General features: G+C 37.4%; 1 long non-coding RNA gene across 1 annotated transcript in view; it reads left to right on the plus strand.

The window, feature by feature from the left end:
• LOC123777439 (uncharacterized) overlaps positions 1-22,246 on the plus strand; it is a 97,067-nt gene extending 74,821 nt beyond the window's left edge. Inside the window, exons 4-5 of the long non-coding RNA XR_006775647.2 lie at positions 21,063-21,213; positions 21,375-22,246. This is a non-coding gene — a long non-coding RNA (uncharacterized LOC123777439). The remainder of the gene's footprint in view (positions 1-21,062; positions 21,214-21,374) is intronic.
• The last annotated feature ends 246 nt before the right edge of the window (positions 22,247-22,492 follow it).

The raw sequence follows: 22,492 nt of genomic DNA on the forward strand, positions 1-22,492 counted from the left end.
TGGTCTGATTTCATTCTTTTGCATGTTTCTGTCCAGTTTTCCCAAAACCATTTGTTGAAGAGATTTTTCCCATTGCATATTTTTGCCTCTGAGATAGATCATGAGCTGAAATCAAGAGTCAGATGCTTAGTATGGTGACTAACATAATAAAATATAATAAAAAAATTATTACAAAAAAAAGGAAAAAAAGAATCAGATGCTTAACCAACTGAGCCATCCAGGCGTATCCATATATAAACATACAGTTTTAAAAAAGAATGAAATCTTTCCATTTGCAACAACATGAATGGATCTAAACAGTATAATGCTAAATGAAATAAGTCAGTCAGAGAAATACAAATCCCATATGATTTCACTTATGTGGAATTTAAGAAACAAAACAAATGAACAAAGGAGAAAAGAGAGGCAAACCAAGAAACAGACTCTTAACTATAGAGAACAGATGGTTAGCAGAGGGGAGGGGAGTGGGGAATGGGTGAATTAGGTGATGGGGATTAAGAAGTGTACTTATTGTGATGAAAACTGAGTATTGTGTAGAATTGTTGAATCACTGTACTGTACAACTAAAACTAATGTAATACTCTGTGTTAACTATACTGGAATTAAAATTTAAAAAGACATTTAAAAATAGGACTTAAAAAATAAAGTATAATATCTTAAGTATTTCCTCTGCATACACTGAACACTACATCGGATGGTATTATATTTCGTCAATCATAAAAGATAGCTCCAAAAGCTCATGAAAAGCAGGACAGCCTATTTTATTTACCCCTACTTTTACTCATTCCATTGATCTTTCTTCCTTTTCAAATATTCAAGTCTCCACTGTTATGCTTCTTTTCTGTTTGGAGAACTTCCTATAGCCATTCTTATTTGCTGATAACAAATTCTCTTAGCTTTCCTGCATCTGAGAATATCTTTATTTCCTCTTCATTGCTAAAGAATATTTTTGCTGGATATAGAATTCAAAATTAGTGGTTCTTTTCTCTCAGCATTTGAAAACTGTTTTGTCACTTCTTTTTGGCTGCATAATTTCAGATGAGATCTCCGCCATCATTCGGTTCAGTGTTCTCCTATATATGGCATTTCATTCTAGCTGCTTTCAAGAGTTTTTCTTTGTCTTTGATTATTAGAAGTTTTTTTTTTTTTTTAAGATTTCATTTACTTATTTTTCAGAGGGAGAGAGAGAGAGAGAGAATGAGTGAGAGCACAAGCAGGGGGAGGTACATAGGCAGAGGAAGAAGCGAGCCTCCCACTGAGCAAGAAGACTGATGCGGGACCTGATCCCAGGAGCCTGAGATCATGGTCCAAGCCAAAGGCAAATGCTTAACTGACTGAGCCACCCAAGTGTCCCTGGCTTTGATTATTAATGTTTGATTATGGTGTGTGCATGTGTGGCATGGATTTCTTTGAGTGTTTGGAATTTCCTTAATTTCTTGAATTCATACGTTTAGGTTTTTCACAAGCTGGGAAATTTTTGGCTATTATTTCTGTGAATATTTTTTCCCTGTCATTCTGGGACTCTGATGACATAAATATAAAATATCTTGTTACTCTCCTATAGGTCTCTGAAGCTCTGTTCATTTCATTTAGTCTACCTTCTCTCTATTGTCTCAGCTCAGTGAATTCTATTGATCGGTCCTCAAGTTCAGTGATTCTTTTCTTTGCTGTTTCTACCCTACTTTGAATCTATTTAGTGAAGTTTTTTGAGGGAAACTTATTATAGTATTTTGACTTCTGTAGTTTCCATTTGGTTCCCTTTTATAACTTTTATTTTTCTTGATAATTTTTTTTTCCACTGGTTTCAAGAGAATCTGTAATTCTTGTAGAAGTATTTTTATAATGGGTCCTTTAACATCTTTGCCTGTTAATTCTAATATTTAGTTATCTCTGTGTTGGCATCTCTAAACTGTCTTTTCTTATTCAAGTTGTGACTTTCCTGGTTCTTCCTATTTGTATCTTTTGTTTTAGCAGAAAATTGGCCTGTTTAGGTTTAGCACATACATCCTGTCCAATAACAGCTTAGTTTTCAGAGCCCTTGAGGTTTTAATTAATTCATGTTTATTCTTCTGAGAGGTCTGCTCCATCGGTCTCAGCCTATTGATAATGATACTGTTTGGCTAGGAATGCCTGGGCCACTCACCTGGTCTTGTATTCCTTTAGCGAGCACCCACGGACATTTCCCCCTGGGGCCAATGTTGTGGCTGGACCAGCCCTTGTGGTTCTTATTATAATTGCAGGATGCATTTGGCAAAAATCATCAGAGAACTTTAAGGAACAAGATTTATTATTCACAGGTCCTGGAGGGTGCCAGGCCTGCTTGAGGGCCACACAGTGAGGTTTCAGGTAGAGAGACAGAGAGAGAGGGAGAGAGAGAGAAAGAGGGAGGGAGAGTGAGGGAGGTGAATCTGGAACTCTGCCTTTATTAGCGTCCAAGAGTGGGTTTTCCAGTGTTTTGTCGGTTTACTTTTTATTGGCTAATTTAAAGCTTAAGAGCAGGAATTAGGGTGCAGGAAGGAAGAAGGAGGATCACTCAGTTAGTTATCTAGGTCACCCAAGGCTTTCTGAAAGAGGGAATTTTATGGGTGGGGAGGGGGCAGTCTTTTTCCTTATCTGGTTGTTTTGCTAGTAGCTGTGCCACACACTGCTGGCAATATGTTCATTCAGGATTGATGTCTTCTGCAACGGATGCCTCAGCAATCAAAATCTTAATATCGGGCACTTACACTACAAGGTCATTGTGAAAATCTGAGTGGAATTTCAAGCTCTAGTTCAATTCCTGAACCTTTCTGTGTGTTGATTCTGGCCAGTTCCATGTTTGACTTCGTCAGACCTTCCTGTGTAGGCTGTAGGAATCCCTTTCTCCAGTTCTCTCTTCTAGCTCTTGCCCCCACTCTCTAGTTTGGAAGGTGGTGGGTGCTGATACTGATGGGCAGGGGTAGAGGTTCACACATCCCCAATCTGCCTCCACTAATAAGCTGGAAGATTTGGGGGTGCTGCTCTGGATCACTTGCTGCTGCTGGGTGGGAAATAGACTATCAAATTCTCTGCCTGGTCTCTACTGGCACCACCAGCATAGGACGAAGGTACTTACCCTGGCCTGCCTGCTGTCATCAGTTGGCAACAGAAGACGGGACTGCCCACTCAGCCTCTGGTGGCTCACAGGTGGTAGATAGTTCATGGTGTTTGACTAGCATAGAGCTGATAACCAAAAGATTCTGTCTGTGCATCTGCTCCTTTCCTTATCCTTCAGCTAGAGAGAACAGACTTTTCTTTGTTTTGTCTATGCCTATTGGAGGTTCTGGGTTAAAAGTCTCTTAGGCAGTCTGGGATGTATATGGCAGATAAAAGGAAAACCCAGTATACTCACTATCATGTCTTTCCTTAGGTCCCAGGTCCCTCATCATTCTGTCTTCCTCTTTCTCCTTTTAGAGTTCTTTTATCATTGTCTCTTAGATTATTTCCAGGATTTGTAGTTGTACTTAGAGGAGAGGAACAGAGAAAAGCGAGTCTATACTTTCTTTTCCAGAACTGGAAGGCTCATTAAAATCTTTTGACATTTAAATTTAGAACAGAACCCTTGATTTATTTCCGTTCCTGGCTTAGATTGATGATTTAACAATTCATTTAAAGGCATAGCCTGAGAAGACAATATCTAATATAGTTCAACAAACATTCATGGTGCATAATGTATATGCACCAGAGATTATGCAAGGTATTAAGATTTCAACATTTAGAAGAAAAACAAGCTCACAGGAAGACAGACATGACAGCAAACAGCACCAGGTCATTGAGTTGACTGGACTTTAGTTAAAGATTGTATAAAATGTGACAGGAAATAGATGTGGGAGCAGATAATAGTGCCTAGTTAGGAAGGCAGGGAGCCAGAAATAAGTCCAAAAAAGGAAAAATATGATGTGGGCCTTGATGGATATATAGGAATTCATCTGACAGTACAATCAGGGAATAACATTCTGCACAGAAAACACAGCATGAGCCAAAAGGTAGAATGTAATGGTAACTGGCAGTGTGGAAACAGTTGAGTAGCCAATTTTTCCAGAAGTAAAGGGCTTACTGGCTTAAAATGGCTTAAGAGTAGAGAGTATCAGTCACATTGCAAAAGGTTTTCCATTCTGTATTAGGTGGTTGGAAGTTGTTTCTTAGGAAATAGGAACCACTGAAAGGCTTTAAGTAGAAACGTCACAGGATGACACAAACATTTTAGAAAGTTTCCAATACCAATGTAGAAAATATATAATTGGAGATGAAATTGGAAGAGAGGAATTAAGAAGATAATTTGTCAAAAAACCAATTATTCAAATGGATGTCATACAGACATAAGGTAAAAATTCAAACGACGCAGAAAGTATAAAATGAAAGTCTCCCTTCTCCTTGTCCTGGTCAACCCCCAATCTCCCTCCAAAGGTAACCATAATTTAAATTGTTGCATAACTTTAGAAAAAATTATTTCACCTATCAAAGCATGCATAAGTGCACACATGCACACATACACATGTACACATGTACACACACATGCCCATGCACACACAGATGCACACACTTTTAAAATTCCATTTCTTTCCATTTTTTGTTTTCTGAACTTCAAATGCAGAGATTTGAATTAATCATTCCCCTCAGTTTATGGCATACTGTCCTTATCACTGCTCTGTATAATGGAACTTTTAGATTTTTCTCCCTTTTACCATTAAATCCCTGCTCCCATTTCCTCTCCATATGCTCCAAGTTCTTCAGTACATGGCCTTAAATTTATGTGTTCCCTTATAAAATATTTAGTGTTATTTTTCATGTGTATTCAATTTATAGAGATATCTATAGGCTTCTTTTTCTTAAAATAAATGGTGTTTGTTCTATGTACATTTGTTATTTGTACCTTTTAATAGTTGCATAGAATTCCACAGAATATATCCACCCCATTTTATTTAGTGATGGGCACTGGGGACTTTCAACTCCCCATTATAATAAATGACACTGCAATAATTCTTCTCTTTTTGATTTCTTTATGGACTTATATGAGAATTTCTCTGGGATGTATATGCAAGGTTGGGATGTCTGGTTGTCATGCATATATATATGTGCACATTCAGTTTCACAAGGATTGACAGAATGCTTTCCCAAATGTCTGCTCCAGTTTATTCTCTCCCTCACAGTGTAGAAGGTTCCTGTCTAAACTCTCCTTGTCAAAATTTGGTATTATATAATGGACATAAAAGATGTTGTAAAGTCCAAAATGTTGTATTTTGTATTTTTTTGGTTGCTAAAGTATTTGAACAGATCTTCCCATCCCTATTAGACCAAGCCCTAAAAAAGTTAAGAGAAAGCTAACTCATATTTATTGTCTCTAATGCACATGTGTTTTACATATTTAATATTTACTATCAGTTTGTGCTGAAGGCATTACTGTTCTTCTCATTTTCAAGATTAAAAGTGAGATGATAGTATCACTAGTTCAATTTCATACAGAGCCCCCTTTGTAATCTGGCCTGTCTGACCCCAAAGCTCATGATTAATAAAAATCTACTACACTAGGTGCTAGAATGTTTATTGAAGAGGTTAAACCGGATTTTTTTTCTCTAAGCATAAGGGAATTAGGTAGGGGAAACAAGTCCAACCTCATAGTTCTGCAATTTCCCTTAAGTAAAGCAGAAATCATTCTTGACATGGTTTCAAGGGCAGGTGAGTCTGGTCAGGCTGACATGTCACTTCTGAGCTCTGAGTCATTAAAACTCATTCACAAACACTCATTGCACTGCTGTAGGCATGATATTGTAGAGACTATGACGGCTGGTGAAATGAATTAGAAATGGATATAGCTTTCAAGGCACTTTCTATCTAGTGGAGGATTAAATATAAATAAGCACAAATCTAAGTAGAATGCAGTAATGTGGAGACATTGACTTGATCCTTATATAGGCATCTGGTGTTAGGCACCTAACACGTTTGCCCAGTGCATGCAAGACCAGGTGGGAATCCAGTACAACCCTCTGTGTTGTTTTTAGTACATCTGAGTGGGAGAAACTTTCTGATGTTGTGAGAAACATATGCAGCAGATATTGGAGAGGGTGGAATTTTTTACTATTTTCACGCAAATTGTAGAGCCCCAAATATATTGAATATGAATTTGGAAGACTAAGATTGTTATGCATTTAAGACAGTTTCATCTTAAGGCACAAAATTAATTTGAACCCCCCCCCCCACCCCCCAAAAAAGTGTTTGGAGGCCAGCATGTTGCTCTAACATAGATTGCATGAGTGTTCTGTGACAATCCAAAATTGACAGAAGCCAAAGCCTAATCTTCTCCTCAGTTCACAGCCTTCCTGCCCCTCCCTCCTAGGCTCTCCCTGTGTAGCTCAGTTCACTGGCTGGACAGTCCAGAAGGGATAAATTATTGCAGATTGGGTACCTGGCAAATAAGCAAACTACTCTGATACTTGATGTCCCACCTTGTTTCTCCTCCTTCCCTAATGACTCACAGAGATGTTAAAAGCAGTAATCAGAGAGAAAAGAGAGACAGTTTCAACAATCCCCTGAGAACCACATGCTTTTTATGAGCAGCTTTCATTTACAGAGCATTGCATATGTGCCCGACACAAAGGAGTTTTGTACATATTCACTATTTAGTTGTCACACAGCCTGGAAAAAAGACATTATTGTTTTTATTCTACAGATTAGAAAACTAATGCTTAGAGAGGTTGTTACTTGACTGAGTTCACCAAGAGACTTAGTGACACATCTAGCCTCTGGATCTAAAGCCATCTTTAAACCCATCATTTTAATAGGAGGTATTCCCCCCAAAGAGGGAAATACTGGACTTTATTTCAAAGTCATATTTATGAAGCCAGGAAAAAGACAAAATGTAATAAAAACAGACCAGAAAAATAGAAACAAGGGACATCACAAAGGAAAACATACCCACCCTCTTTCTTCCCTTAAGCCTTTAATAAATTATTCTGGGTTGGTACAAATGGTTTTTCTGTTCCAGGGAAATAAAGCAAGGCATTGGCTTTAAAAAAGACTATTAGATAAATGGATTAAATATAGTGCAGTCCTAAATAGCTCTCATCATTTCATTATTTACAAATACAGAGAGGCTCTGCAGTGCCAGCTTCACGACACAGGTTCCATTGCCAGGAACTGTGGTCTCTTGGGTCAGCCCAGTAATGGCTTTGGGTGCCTCCAAACCAATCCATCTCAGGAACAGCGATGACATTTATAGGAAAGTTAAACAAACCTTTGGCCCAGTTGGAAAAAAGTAGAAAATGTTGCTTAAATATACAGCTACAAGGCAAACTAGAAACAAGTTAAGAAGATGCACAAATACCATTCTGGTTGGGTCAACTGAAGAAGAAATTAAAGAATTTCCTGACACCATTGGTTAAAATCCTTAGAAGTAGAGGTCGCCAGAATTTTCTTTTGGAGAACAAATGATGATTCTGAGTTCAGAGAAAAATAGAACTTTAAAGCTAGAGCGCATGATTTTGTTGATCAAGTTAGTGAAAGTTGAAAACGGGAAGAAAAGAGCAAGACAGGTGAAGGGCAGAAGTGTCACAGCTGTCGTCAGCAAAAGGGTGAAATTAATTGCAACTGAAGCCTGTCTCTAAGACATGAGGTATTTGAACAAGTGAAATGTTTGCATACCTCAATCTGTACGTAGGATAAAAGTTAATAAACAGAGAGTGATGCAGTCTTTGGAAGTGAACCTGCTCCTGTTTTAATCAGTTAAGTATCTCCTTGGACAAGACGGGGAGAGAGGGAGCTGGCTTTCTTTTCTGGATCTAAACAGTTTCAAAGTATCCTCAAGAATGCTTTGCTTCTGCCCTTATTTTATTCTCTTCTTTCTTCCAGATCTTTTTTTTTTACTTTAAAAAATATATTCATGCATTAGTGACAAATTTATAGCATTGAGTCAGCCTTTTCACATCTAACTCATTTAAATGGAGAGGAGTCCTGAATACTATGCATTTTAAAGAGCAGCTCTGTTTAATATGGAGAAAAAAACCAAGTCCATCTCTCCTTCACATCTTCTCTCCTTCCTTACCCCTCATTCTCCCTCCCCCTATTCCTTTCCTCCTGCCACCCTCCCTTCCTTCTTCCCTTCCTTTCTCCTCCCTTTCCCCCTTCTTCAACATCAGGCACTGGGAACCCAAAGTCAAAGTTTCTATAATAAAGAAGCTTATACTCAGTAGGGAGAGAAAGAGGTAAAGCAAAATGATGATCTGTTGTGTTAAGTGCTGCAATTAGAGGAATGTACAAGGTATATGGAAGCACAGAGGAAGGAATGATCATTTCCACCTGCAAGGAAGCAGCATGTAAAAGCATGAGAATGAGTTAGTCACGTGAATAAAGAGAAAAGGATATTGCAATCAGATACAAAATTAGGGAAGACTGATGAAGCAACTTCAAAGTTCAATTTTCACATTTGTTTTGGTTTCCATTTTGCATCTTACACTCTACTACCTATGAGACAGTAGAAAGTAGTGGTGGAGAGGATGCCTCGCTTCGGATCCCAGTTCCATTCCTTACTGGAGTGAGTTTTAGAAAAATTGTTTAACCTCTTTGTGCCTTGGTTTTCTGACCCATGAGGTGAAAGACAATAATGGTAACTACTTCACAGGATTAGGACTGTCAAAGTTAATAGAAGGTATATATGAAGCACTTAGGAGTGGTACCTGGCACATGGTAAGCTATTGTTCTTGTAAGAGTTTAATCAATAAAATCATTAGTGAAGTATATCCAATGCAGCCTTTATTAAATTTGATTATTATTTTTACTGTCTGGCTGCTTGCTGGAATGAGATCTTATGCACTGCTATTAATCAGTCCTAATGTACCTGCCAAAGTCATCAAGTTATTAAAATTAGGAAAGGATAGAATGCTAAAGAATTTGTGCTATCTTTTAAAAACTAGTGAATATGAATGCTGTAGAGTTATAATTATTGCCAAGGCCATTTGGCCTCAAGATATTACATCTCTTAGCCCTGACATATACAACCAAGAGTGAGGAATTTCCATACCCTCACCAAACATGGAATTTGCAATCCACCAACACTGATGTTTTGGCCTCGGGTTCACAGAAAGTGGATCAAATATAAAGTGATTTCCTGTGGTCATCCTTTGAGTGTTGGTGGTCTCTCCAAAACCAAGGAACATCCTATCTGAGCCTTTTATTTTATTTGACTAAACTCAACCAATTGCTTATCACTTTATTTTTCTAAGTTTGTTTACTTAGGTTGTTTTTACTTGTATAGAAAGACTACTTTTGCATTCATATTTTTGCTTTGTCATCTATATGAAACCAGAAAATACTAATATTCCCAAAGCAGTTTTAAATATATAATGTCCTTTGGTTTTTTTTTTTTTTTACCACAAACCTATGAGATGGCAAATTTTATGACTTCCATCTATCAGATGTTGAGAATCACATAGTTTATGCGATTTTACTTTTCAGATCCTTTTGTGGCAGGGATAAATTGAGCCAAATGTAACAGGTAACAAAATTGTTTTTATGACTAATTAAGCTATAATTAATAGAGACACAGTATAGTGAAGTGGTTAAGATAGCTAAAGAATTTGAAGTGTCTAGTGCATGAAGTGTCTAGTTACATTCAATAAATGTTAGGTGGTAATACGTAGTATTTAAAAAAATAGAAGTGGCTTAAAATAAAAATATAAAATGAGTTTAAAATAAAATATACTAAAAATATAGAATACAATATACCAGGTATTGGGAATAAATGTTTTATATAGCCTTTTTATTAAATCTTAACAAAAATCCATAAGGTACGTATTATTTTTCTTTGCATACAGCATTTTATTAATTTAGGTGTACAATATAATGATTCGACAATTCTATACAATTCTCAGTGCTCATCAATAAGTGTACTTTTTTTTATTTTTAATTTTATTTTTAATTTTTTTAAATAATTTTTATTTTGTTATATTAGTCACCACACAGTACATCCCCAGTTTTTGATGAAATGTTCCATGATTCATTATTTGCGTATAACACCCAGTGAATCATGCAATATGTGCCCTCCTTAATACCCATCACCAGCCTATCCCAAAACCCCACCCCCTCCCCTCTGAAGCCGTCAGTTTGTTCCCAGAGTCCACACTCTCTCATGGTTCATTCCCCCTTCTGTTTACCCCCCCCCCATTCCTCCCTTCTTTCTCCTACCAATCTTCCTATTTCTTATGTTCCATAAATGAGTGAAACCATATGATAATTGTCTTTCTCTGCTTGACTTATTTCGCTTAACATAATCTCCTCCAGGCCTGTCCATGTTGCTGCAAATGTTGTGTAATCATTCTTTCAGACGGCTGAGTAATATTCCATTGTATATATGGACCACATCTTCTTAATCCAGTCATCTGTTGAAGGGCATCTCATCTCCTTCCACAATTTAGCTATTGTGGACAATGCTGCTATGAACATTGGGGTGCATATGGCTCTTCTCTTCACTACATCTGTATCTTTGAGGAATACCCAGTAGTGCAATTGCTGGATCACAGGGTAGCTCAATTTTTGACTTTTTAAGGGACCTCCACACTGTTATCCAAAGTGGCTGTACCAACTTGCATTCCCACCAACAGTGTAAAAGGGATCCCCTTTCTCCACATCCTCTCCAACATTTGTTGTTTCTTGCCTTGTCAATTTTTGCCATTCTAACTGGCGTAAGGTGGTATCTCAATGGGGTTTTGATTTGAATTTCCCTGATGGCTAATGATGTTGAACATTTTTTCATGTGTCTATTAGCCATTTGTATGTCTTCATTGGAAAAGTGTCTGTTCATATCTTTTGCCCATTTTTCGATTTGATTATTTGTTTCTCGTGTATTGAGTTTGAGAAGTTCTTTGTAGATCTTGGATACCAGTCTTTTATCTGTAGTGCAATTTGCAAATATATTCTCCCATTCTGTGGGCTGCATCTTAGTTTTTTTGACTGTTTCCTTGGCAGTGCAGAAGCTTTTTATCTTGATGAAGTCCCACAAGTTCATTTTTTCTTTTGTTTCTCTTGCCTTTGGAGATGTGTCATGAAAAAGGTTGCTTTGGCCGATGTCGTAGAGGTTGCTGCCTATGTTCCCCTCTAAAATTTTGATGGATTCCTGTCTCACATCAAGGTCTTTCATCCATTTGGAGTTTATCTTTGTGTATGATGTGAGAGAGTGGTCAAGTTTCAGTCTTTTGCACATAGCTGTCCAATTTTCCTAGCACCATTTATTGAAGAGACTGTCTTTTTTCCACTGGATGTTTTTTCCTGCTTTGTCAAAGATTAGTTGCCCAAAGAGCCGAGGGTCCATTTCTGGGTTCTCTCTTCTGTTCCATTGGTCTATGTGTCTGTTTTTGTGCCAGTACCATGCTGCCTTGGTGATCACAGCTTTGTGGTATAGCTTGAAATCCGGCATTGTGATGCCCCCAGCTTTGTTCTTCCTTTTCAACAATTCCTTGGCAATTTGGGGTCTTTTCTGGTTCCACACAAATTTAAAGGCTGTTTGTTCCAGTTCTTTGAAAAATGTCTTTGGTATTTTGATCGGGATGGCATTGAAAGTGTTGAAAGCATAGACATTTTAACTATGTTAATTCTTCCAATCCATGAGCATGGAATATTTTTCCATCTTTTTGTGTCTTCTTCAATGTCTTTCAAGAGTGATTTGTAGTTTCTAGAATATAGGTCCTTTATGTCTCTGGTTAAGTTAATTCCGAGATAACATATGATTTTTGGTGCTATTGTAAATGGAATGGATTTCCTAATTTCTTTTTCTTTAGTCTTATTGTTCGTGTATAGAAATGCAACCGATTTCTGAGCATTGATTTTGTATCCCGCCACATTACTGAATCGCTCTATAAGTTCTAGTAGTTTGGGGGTGGAGTCTATTGGGTTTTCCATATAGAGTATCATGTCATCTGCAAAGAGAGACAGTTTGACTTCTTCTTTGCCAATTTGGATACTTTTATCCCTTTTTGTTGTCTGATTGCTGTTGCAAGGACTTCTAGTACTATGTTGAATAGTAATGGCGAGAGTGGGCATCCTTGTCGTGTTCCTGATTTTAAGGGAAAGGCTTCCAGCTTTTCCCCATTGAGAATGATATTTGCTGTAGGCTTTTCATAAATGGTTTTTATGAAATTGAGGAATGTACCCTCTATCCCTACACTCTGAAGTGTTTTAATGAGTAAAGGATGCTGTATTTTGTCAAATGCTTTTTCTACATCAATTTAGAAAATCATATTGTTCTTGACACTTTTCTTGTTGATATGATCTATCACACTGATCAATTTGCAAATGTTGAACCACGCTTGCATCCCAGAGATGAATCCCACTTGGTCTTGATGGATAATCCTTTTAATGTACTGTTGGATCCAATTAGCTAGGATCTTGTTGAGGATTTTGGCATCCATATTCATCAGGGAAATTGGTCTGTAATTCTCCTTTTTGATGGGGTCTTTGCCTGGTTTGGGGATCAAGGTAATACTGGCCTCATAGAATGAGTTTGGTAGTTTTCCTTCTGTTTCTGTTTTTTTAAACAACTTCAGGAGAATAGGTGTTATTTCTTCTTTGAATGTTTGGTAGAATTCCCTGGGGAATCCGCCAGGCCCTGGACTCTTGTTTTTGGGGAGGTTTTTGATCACTGCTTCAATCTCTTCATAATGGATCGTTCTGTTTAAATAATCAATTTCTTCCTGTTTCAGTCTTGGTAGTTTATAGGTTTCCAGGAAGGCCTCCCTCTCTTCCAGGTTGTTTATTTTATTGGCATAAAGCAGTTGATAAAAGTTTCTGATGATCCTTCCTACTTCATTGGTGTTGGTTGTGATCTCTCCCGTTTCATTCATAATTTTATTAATTTGGGTCTTTTCTCTGTTCTTTTGAATAAGTCTGGCCAGTGGCTTATTGATCTTATTTATTTTTTCAAAGAAACAGCTTCTAGTTCTGTTGATCTTCTCTACTGTGCTTCTGGTTTCTAATTCATTGATCTCTGCTCTAATCTTGATCACCTGCCTTCTCGTTCATGGGTTAGGCCTGTTCGTCTTTCCAGCTCCAGCTTCTTGAGGTAAGAATATAAAAACTGCCTTTTAGAGTTTTCTATTCTTTTTTTTTATTTTATTTATTCATTTGACAGAGATAGAGACAGCCAGTGAGAGATGGAACACAAGCAGGGGGAGTGGGAGAGGAAGAAGCAGGCTTCCAGTGGAGGAGCCTGATGTGGGGCTTGATCCCAGAACGCTGGGATCATGACCTGAGCCGAAGGCAGACGCTTAATGACTGAGCCACCCAGGCGCCCCAGTTTTCATTCTTTTGAGTGAGGCTTGGATGGCTATGTATTTTCCCCTTAGGACTGCCTTTGCATTGTCCCCTAGGTTTTGGACAATGTGTTTTCATTCTCATTGGTCTCTAAAAATTGTTTAATCTGATTTTTAATTTTCTGGTTTACCCAATCATTCTTGAGCAGGATGGTTTGTAGTTTCCAAGTGTTTGAGTTTCTTCCAAATTTTTCCTTGTGATTGAGTTCCAGTTTCAAAGCATTGTGGTCTGAGAATATGTAGGGAATAATTTCAGTCTTTTGGTATCGGTTGAGACCTGTTTTGTGACCCAGTATATGGTCTATTCTGGAAAAAGTTCCATGTGCATTTGAAAAGAATGAGTATTCTGTTGTTCTGGGGTATAGTGTTCTATATATATCTATGAGGTACATCTGGTCCAGTATATCATTCAAAGCCCTTGTTTCTTTGTTGATTTCTGCTTAGGTGATCTGTCTACTGCTGAGAGTGGAGTGCTGAGGTCCACTACTATTAATGTGTTATTATCTATATGTCTCTTTATTCTGGTTAAGAGTTGCCTTGTGTATCTAGCTGCTCCCCTGTTGGGGGCATAGATATTTATAATTATCATATCCACTCATTGGATACATCCTTTAAGAATAATATAGTGTCCTTCTGTATCTCTAACTACAGTCTTTAGTTTAAAATTGAATCTGTCTGATATGAGAATTGCTAACCCAGCTTTCTTTTGAGGTCCAATGGCATGAAAAATGGTTTTCCATCCCTTCACTTTCAGTCTGGATGTATCTTTAGTTTCAAAATGAGTCTCTTATAGACAGCAAATGGATGGGTCATGTCTTTTTATCCAATCTGCAACCCTGTGGCATATTATGGGAGCATTTAGGCCATTCACATTGAGAGTGATTATTGAGAGATATGATTTTAATGATGTCATGTTTTCTGTGAAGTCTTTGTTTCTCTAGATTGTAAATTTCTGTTCTGTATCACTCTTGGGGCCTTTTTACTTTTATAGAACCCCCCTTAATATCTCATGTCGGGCTGGTTTTGTGGTTACAAATTCCTTCAGTTTCTGATCTTGGAAGGTCCTTATCTCTCTATCAATTCTGAATGACAGCCTTGCTGGATAAAGGATCCTTGGCTGCATGTTCTTCTCAGATAGAGCTTTGAAAATACTCTGCCAACCCTTCCTGGCCTGCCAGGTCTCTGTAGATGGGTCTGACGTTATTCTGATATTTTTCCCTCTGTATGTAAGGATTTTCTTCTCCCTGGCTACTTTCGATACTGTATCCTTGGATCTAATATTTGCAAATTGCACTATGACATGACATGGTGTAGGCTTGTTCTCATTGATCTTGGGCGGGGTCCTCTCTGCCTCTTGGACATGAATGCTTGTATCCTTTGCCAGATTAGGGAAGTTCTCAGCTACAATTTATTCAAATATCTCTTCTAGACCTCTCTCTTTCTCCACCCCCTCAAGGATGTCGATGATTCTGACATTGGAACTTTCATTGAGTCAGTAATCTCCCATAATCTACATTCCTGAGATTGGATTTTTTTGAGCCAAGTTTCCATTTTAACTTTTTCTTCTACTATCCCATCTTCCAATTCACTAATTCGTTCTTCTGCCTCATTTACCCTGGGGATCAGAGCGTCTAGTTTAGACTGCATTTGATTCGTAGCATTTTTAATTTCTGCCAGATTTGCTCTCATTTCCACCCTTAGAGATTCTATATTCTCGTTAATATTTTCATTAATATTTTTTTCAAGCCTACGCATCATCTTGACCATTGTTACTCTGAACTCCATTTCTGACAATTGACAATTTGGTTATATCCATATCTATCAGTTCTGTGGCAGAGGCCACAGTCTCTGTCTCCTTTCTTTGCTGAGGGTTTCTCCTCCTCATCACTCTGATGAGGAGAGGTTGCGGGGATGCCCAGATTATTGACCAAGAGCCAGGCAGTGTGCACTTGTTTTATAGGGACCTTAGGGATGTGGGCTTCTTGATTTTTCAGCCTGCCTTCTGGGGGAGGGGCCTGCCATGCTGATACTCAGGCAACCCTGTTTGGGTAGAGTTGCCCCGTCCCCTGCTAGGGGGATGGAGATGGGCACAATGTGAACTGGTATTTCTGAGCTTTTGTTCTCTGGCAGCTTTCCCTGGCAGTTTTCTGTGCCTCTTCTGAGAGTCAGAGCAGCAGTGGCCGTATCCTAGCCTCTGTCTCAAAACAGAGAGATCTCAGTCTGCTCTCCCCTGAGCTCTCCCGGCCACTCTAACTCTGTTTCTGTCAGTGCTGCTAAAAACCCCCGCAGCATCCCGGGATGTGCACCCCACAGCCACTCTCCCGGTCCTCACTTCCAGGGCTGGCACATCTCTGTCCTTTGTGCTTCTAACACCGCCAGCCACCCCCGGCTCCCATGTGCACTCCCGAGCTCCCTGTTTCAGTTTTGTTCGCGCACGCTCCTGAGCTCCCGGTATTAGTCCGGATCCAGTGAGCTCTCTGGAGCTCTGGTTTTTCAGTCTGATCCCATGTGCACTCCCGAGCTGAGCTCTCAGTTTCAGTCTAGTTTGAGTGTGCACTCCTGATCTCCTGTTTTCAGTCTGATTGCACGTGCATTCCTGGACTCACGGTCTCAGTCTGCTTTCTCGTGGGTGCCAGTCCAGGAGTCCAGCCCGCTCTCCAGTGCAGGTGGCTAATGCTTCCTGATGCCCCAGCACAGTGGCTCCCTTCCCCTTCCATTTATCTTCCAATATCTGTGTGCAGATTCACAACTCCCTGCTTCATACCTCAATACTCAGCACTGGAGATGTTCATTTGTAGAGATCCAGATGTATCTTCCTGTGTCTCAGGCTGATTTCGTGGGTGTTCAAGATGGTCTGGTAGATATGAGCTCAATTCAGGGGACCAAGTGAAGAAGGGTTCCCCTACTCCTCCACCATCTTTTTCCTTCTCAAGACCAGGTACGTATTATTGTAATTCTGACTTTACCATAAAGACACTGGTAGTTAGTACAGCTATGTAAATTGTCAAAGGCCATTGCTGTCAAGTGGAGGAGCTGCAATTTGAGATCAGGCAGTGTGATTACAAACATTCTTAGCCACTACCTTAATATTGCTTTTCCCATTGAAAAAAGGTACATTGGCCAGAGTATTATTTTTCAGTTTTATTGAGAAATAACTGACATACATCACTGTATAAGTTTAAGGAATACAGCATGGTGGTTTGATTTACATATATTGTAAAGTGATTACCACAATAAGTTTAGTTAACATCTATCATCTCATATAGATAAAATTAAAAGAAAGAAAAAATTTTTTTCTTCATGATAAGTACTCTTAAGATCTACTCTGTTAACTTTTCTATAGATCTATAGCAGTGTTAGCTATAGTCATCATGTTGTACATTATGCCCCAAGGACTTGTTTATCTTAGAACTGGAAGTTTGTACCTTTTGACCATTTCCCTCCGGTTTCCCTTCTCCCCACACCTTGCCTCTAGTAACCACAAGTCTGATCTCTTTTTCAGTGAGTTTTGCTTGTTTTTAGAATCCACATATAAGTGAGATCCTACAGTATTTGTCTTTCTCTGCCTGACTCATTTCACTTAACATAATACCTTTAAGGTTTATCTGTGTTGTCACAAATGGTAGAAATTTCTATGTTTTTTAATGGCTGAATAATATTCCATAGTATATATATACAACAACTTCTTTATCTATTCATCCACTTAGGCTGTTTCCATGTCTTGGCTATTATAACTAATGCTGCTTTACACATAGGGGTGCATATATCTTTTCAAATTAGTATTTTCATTTTCTTTGGGTAAATATCCAGTAGTAGAATTACTGGATCTAAGGTAGCTCTATTTTTAATTTTTTGAAGAGTCTCCATACTGTTGTCCACAGTGGCTGCACCAATTTACATGCCCACCAACAGTGCACAAGGATTCCTTTTTCTTCATATCCTCACCAAGACTGTTATTTCTTGTGTGTGTGTGTGTGTGTTTATTTTAGCCATTTTGACAGGTGTGAGGTAATATCTCATTGTGGGTTTGATTTCTATTTCCCTGATGATAAACGATGTTGAGTATCTTTTCATGTGTCTATCAGGTTATCTGCATGTCTTCTTTGAAAAAATGTCTATTCAGGTCCTCTGACTACTTGTTAATTGAATGTGTTTATTTATTTTTTTGGTTGCTGTTATTATTGAGTTTATAAGTTTTTAAAATATTTTGGATGTTAACTTCTTATCGGATATATCATATGCAAATATTTTCTTCCATTCAATAGATTGAATTTTCCTTTTGGTGATGTTTACATTTGCTGTGCAAAAACCTTTTGTTCTGATGCAGGCTAATAGTTTATTTTTGCTTTTGTTTTCCTTGCCTGAGGAGACATATCTGTAAATATTTTGCTAAGGTGATATCTAAGAGATTACTGCCTATGTTTCCTTTTAAGAGTTTTATGGTTTCAGGTCTCACATTTAGGTCTTTGATCTATTTGAGTTTATTTTTTTTTGTATGTTATAAGAAAGTAGTCCATTTGCATCTTTCTGCATGTAGCTGTTCGATTTTTCCCAACACTATTTATTGAAGAGACTTTCTGCCCCATTGTATATTCTTGCCTTCATTGTCAGAGATTAATTGACCATATAGATGTTGGTTTATTTATGGGCTCTCTATACTGTTCTGTTGATCTATGTGTCTATTTTTGTGGCAGTATCATATTGTTTTGATTACTATAATTTTGTAGTATATCTTGAAATCTGGGATGTGATACCTCCAACTTTTTCTTCTTTCTCAAGATTACTTTGGTTATTCTAGTCTTTTATGTTTCCACACAAATTTTATGATTGTTATAGTTTTTTCATAGAAATTGCACTAAATTTTTTCATAGGAATTGCACTAAAGCATAGGTTGCTTTGGGTGATATGGACATTTTAATGATATTAGTTCTAATCCATGAGCGTGGTGTATCTTCCCATTTGTTTGTGTTGTTTTCAATTTCTTTCATGACTGTCATAGTTTTCAGACTAGAGGTCTTTCACTTCATTGTTGAAATTTTTTCATAGATATTTTATTGTTTTTGGTGCAGTTGTAAATGGATTGTTCCCTAATTTCTTTCTGCTACTATTTTCTGCTGCTACAGATTTCTGTTTGTTAATTTTGTATCCTGAAGCTTTACTAAACTCATTCATTAGTTCTAATAGTTTTTTTGATGAAGTCTTTGGGGTTTTCTATATATAGTATCATGTTGTCTACATATAGTGATAGTTTTACTTCTTCTTTACCAATTTGGATGCCTTTTATTTCTTTTTCTTGTCTGATTGCTGTGGCCATGACTTCCAGTACTATGTTGTCTAAAGGTGGTAAGAATGGACATCATTGTCTTATTCATAATGTTAGAGGAAAAACTCTCCATTTTTCACCATGTTACTTGTGGGTTTTTCATAAACTTTATTATATTAAGACACGTTTTCTCTAAATTCACTTCGTTGAGAGTTTTTATCATGAACAGATGTTGTATTTTGTCAAATCTTTTTCTGCATCTATTGAGAAGATTATATGGTTTTCATCATTCCTCTTGTTAACATTGTGTATCACAATGATTCATTTGCCCATGTCAAATTATGCTTGCATTCCTGGAATAAATCCCACTTGATTATTGTGAATGATCCTTTTACTGTATTGTTGAATTTGGCTTGCTAATATTTTGTTGAGGAGTTTTGCATCTATGTTCATCGGAGATATTGGCCTGTAGTTTTCTTCCCTTCCCTTCCCTTCCCTTCCCTTCCCTTCCCTTCCCTTCCCTTCCCTTTCCTTCCCTTCCCTTTCCCTTTCCTTTTCCCTTTCCTTTTTTTTTCTTTTCTTTTCCTTCCCTTTCTTCCCTTCCCTTCACTCCCTCCCTCCTTTCCTTTCCTTTCCTTTCCTTTCCTTTCCTTTCCTTTCCCTTTCTTTCTTTCTTTCTTTCTTTCTTTCTTTCTTTCTTTCTTTCTTTCTTTCTTTCTTTCTTTCTTTCTTTCTTTCTTTCTTTCTTTCTTTCTTTCTTTCTCTTTTCTTTCATATATTTTTCTGATTTGGTATCAAGGTAATGCTGGCCTCCTAGAATGAATTCAGAAGTTTCTCTTCATATTCTGTTTTTTGGAACACTTTGAGAAGAACAGGTATTAACTTTTTAAATGTTTGATAGAATTTATCTGTGAAGAAAACTGGTCCTGGAATTTTGTTTATTGAGATTTTTGTGATTACTGACTCAGTTTCATTACTAGTAATTGGTTTTTACAAATTTTCTATTTCCTCTTGATTCAGTTTTAGAAGTATGTTTGGTTTTAGGAATTTATTTCTTTTAGGTAGCCCAATTTGTTTGCATGAAATTTTTTTGTAATGGTCTCTTATAATTCTTTGTATTTCTGTGGTGTCAGTTGTTATTTCTCTTCATTTCTGATTTTAGTTATTTGAGTCCTCTCTTTTTTTCTTGAGAAGTCTGGCCAAAGATTTATCCGTTTTGTTTATCTGAGAACCAGCTATTGATTTCATTGTTCTTTTCTAATAGTAGAAGTAGTAGTCTTTATTTCAGTTCTTTCTGCCTTAATCTTTATTATTTCATTTTCTTTTACTAGCTTGGGCTTTGTTTTTCTATTCCTAGTACCTTTGGTATAAGGTTAGGTTGTTTGCTTTGGATTTTTCTTATTTCTTGAGATAGGCCTGTAGGGCTATAAAATTCCCTTAGAACTGCTGTTGCTGAATCCCTCTTAGAACTGCTAAATGGCATAAGCCATTGTATTTGCATTTTCATTTGTCTCGATATATTTCTGCTTCAATTTATTGTTGACACATTGGTTGTTTAGTAGCATGTTGTTTAGTTTTCATGTGTTTGTGTTTTTTTCCTTGTAATTGATTTCTGGTTTCACAGCATTGTGGTCAGAAAAGATGCTTGATGCGATTTCAGTTTTTGTAGAGTTATTGAGACTTGTTTTATGGCTTAATATGTGATCTATCCTGAAGAATATTCCATGTGCACTTGTGCAGAATGTGAATGCTTCTGTTTTTGGATGAAATGTTTTGTATATATCTGTTAGGTCCATATGGTTGAATGTGTCACTGTTTCCTTGATTTTTCTGTCAGGATGATCTATCCACTAATGGAAATGTAGTGTGAAAGTCCCCTACTATTATTATATTGCCACCAATTTCTCCCTTAATGTCTGTTAATATTTGCTTTGTGTATTTAGGTGCTCCTATGTTGGGTGCATAGATATTTACCATTGTTATATCCTCTTTGGATTGCTCTCTTTATCATTATGTAATGCCCTTCTTTGTCTCTTGACAGAGTCTGTTTTAAAGTCTCCTCTGTCTGATAAAAGTATTGTTACCTTGGCTTTTTTTCCTTTCACTTTCATTTGCATGGAATATCTTTTTCCATTCCTTTACTTTTAGTCTGTATGTGTCTTTAGATCTGAGGTGAGTATCTTGTAAGGAGCATATAGATAGGTCTAGTTTTTTATCCTTTCAGTCACCCTATGTCTTTTGATTGGAGCATTTAGTCCACTTACATTCAAAGTAATTATTGATAGCTATGTACATATTGCCATTTTGTGAATTGTTTTCTGGTTGTTCTTGTAGTTTTTCTCCATTCCTTACTTCTTCTCTTGCTCTTTTCCCTTTTGCAGTTTGATGGCTTTCTTTAGTATTATACTTGGATTCATTTCTCTTTATTTTTGTATATCTATTATAAGTTTTTTGTTTTTTTAAAGATTTTATTTATTTATTTGACAGAGAGAGATAGCCAGAGAGAGACGGAACACAAGCAGGGGGAGTAGGAGAGGAAGAAGCAGGCTCCCAGAAGAGCCTGGTGCAGGGGTTGATCCCATAACGCCGAGATCACGCCCTGAGCCGAAGGCAGACGCTTAACGACTGAGCCACCCAGGTACCCCTATCTATTATAAGTTTTTAATCTGTGGTTACCGTTGGGGTCAAATATAATGTCCTATGTGGATAAGAGTCTGTAGTAGGTTGAAGGTCCTTAAATTTGAACACATTCCATAAGCACTAAATTTTTTTTTAATATTTTATTTATTCATTCAACAGAGAGACAGCCAGTGAGAGCGGGAAGACAAGCAGGGGGAGTGGGAGAGGAAGATGCAGGCTCCCAGTGGAAGACCCTGACGTGGGGCTCGATCCTGAAACTCCAGGATCACGCCCTGAGCCAAAGGCAGACGCCCAATGACGGAGCCACCCAGGCGCCCCAATAAGCACTAAATTTTTACTCACTCCTCCACATTTTATGTTTATAATGTCATATTTTATAATTTTTTAATTTTGTATATTCCTTGACTAATTTTTGTAGATATAATAAATTTTACCACTTTTGTATTTTAAACTCCATACTGACTTTATAAGTGACTGATTTACTATCTTTACTATATGTTTGCTTTTACCTTTGAAATTTTTTCCTTTCATAATATTTCATGTAAGGCTGGTTTAGTGGTGATGAACTCCTTTAACTTTTATATGTCTAGAAAATTCTTTATTTCTCTCTCAATTTTGAATGATAATCCTGCTGGGTGCAGTATTTTGGTTTGTAAATTTTTTTTTTCCTTTCAGCACTTTGCATATATCATGCCACTGACTTCTGTCCTGCAATACTTCTGCTGAAAAATCAGCTGATAGACTTATGGGGTTTCCCTTGTATGTAACTCTTTTCTTCTCTTGTGCTACTTTTAAAATTCTCTGTATTATCATTATCATTATTTTTTGCCATTTTAATTATTATGTGTCTTGGTGTGGACCCTGTTAGGTTAAGCTAGTTAGGGACCCTCTGTGTATCTGGATCTGGATCCCTCCTTTCCAGATGAGGGAAGTTTTCAGGTATTATTTCTTCGTATAAGTTTTCTGCTCCCTTCTCTCCCTCCTCTCCTTCTGGGATTCCTTTAATATGAAAGTTGTTATGATGTCACAGAGTTCCCTTAATCTATTCTCTTTCATTATTATTATTATTATTATTATTATTATTATTATTATTATTATTGTCTCTTTTCGCTCTTCAGTTTGGTAGTTTTCCATTACCTTGTCTTCTAGATTGCTGATCCATTCTTCTACATCCTTGAATCTGCTGTTTATTCCTTCTAGTGTATTTTTTTGAAAGAGGGAGGGGCAAAGGGAGAGGAAGAGAGACAGAATCTTAAGCAGGCTCCATGCTCAACATA

Source organism: Ursus americanus, chromosome 13 (assembly GCF_024610735.1).
Source record: "Ursus americanus isolate L20-20 chromosome 13, mUrsAme1.1.p, whole genome shotgun sequence".
Taxonomy (NCBI): Eukaryota; Metazoa; Chordata; class Mammalia; order Carnivora; family Ursidae; genus Ursus; species Ursus americanus.